This window comes from Glycine max, chromosome 20, assembly GCF_000004515.6.
Source record: "Glycine max cultivar Williams 82 chromosome 20, Glycine_max_v4.0, whole genome shotgun sequence".
In the NCBI taxonomy this organism is placed as follows: Eukaryota; Viridiplantae; Streptophyta; class Magnoliopsida; order Fabales; family Fabaceae; genus Glycine; species Glycine max.
In genome coordinates, this window is record NC_038256.2 from 19,357,939 (window position 1) to 19,358,641 (window position 703).

A 703-nucleotide genomic window follows, 5' to 3' on the forward strand; every position below is an offset into this window, starting at 1 on the left:
GGGTTACCAAGTTAACCAATGCATCCAGTTTGCCTTCAAGCTTCTTAGTTTCAGATGATGCAACTGAGTTTGTAGCTACCTCATGCACTCCTCTAATGACTATAGCATCATTTCTGGCGCTAAACTGCTTGGAGTTGGAAGCCATCTTCTCAATTAAATTTCTGGCTTTAGTAGGAGTCATGTCTCCAAGGGCTCCACCACTGGCAGCATCTATCATACTTCTCTCCATATTACTGAGTCCTTCATAAAAATATTGGAGAAGCAGCTGCTCTGAAATCTGATGGTGAGGGCAACTGGCACATAGTTTTTTAAATCTCTCCCAGTATTCATACAGGCTCTCTCCACTGAGTTGTCTAATACCTGAGATATCCTTCCTGATGGCTGTGGTCCTGGAAGCAGGGAATTGTTTTTCTAAGAATACTCTCTTCAGGTCATCCTAGCTCTTGATGGACCTTGGAGCAAGGTAATACAACCAACCATTTGCCACTCCCTCTAAAGAATGAGGAAAAGCCTTCAGAAATATATGATCCTCTTGGACATCTGGGGGTTTCATGGTGGAGCAAACAGTATGAAATTCCTTCAAATGTTTGTGCGGGTCTTCACCTGCAAGGCCATGAAACTTTGGAAGCAAATGAATCAGTCCAGTTTTAAGAACATATGGGACATCCTCATCAGGGTATTGGATGCACAAGCTTTCGTAGGT

At 43.1% G+C, this 703-nt stretch overlaps 1 non-coding gene across 1 annotated transcript; it reads left to right on the top strand.

Annotated features, from left to right (window-relative positions):
* The first annotated feature begins 275 nt into the window (after window positions 1-275).
* LOC113000870 (small nucleolar RNA R71) lies at window positions 276-382 on the top strand. The gene has a single exon (XR_003266191.1). It is a non-coding gene; the product is annotated as a small nucleolar RNA R71 (small nucleolar RNA).
* The last annotated feature ends 321 nt before the right edge of the window (window positions 383-703 follow it).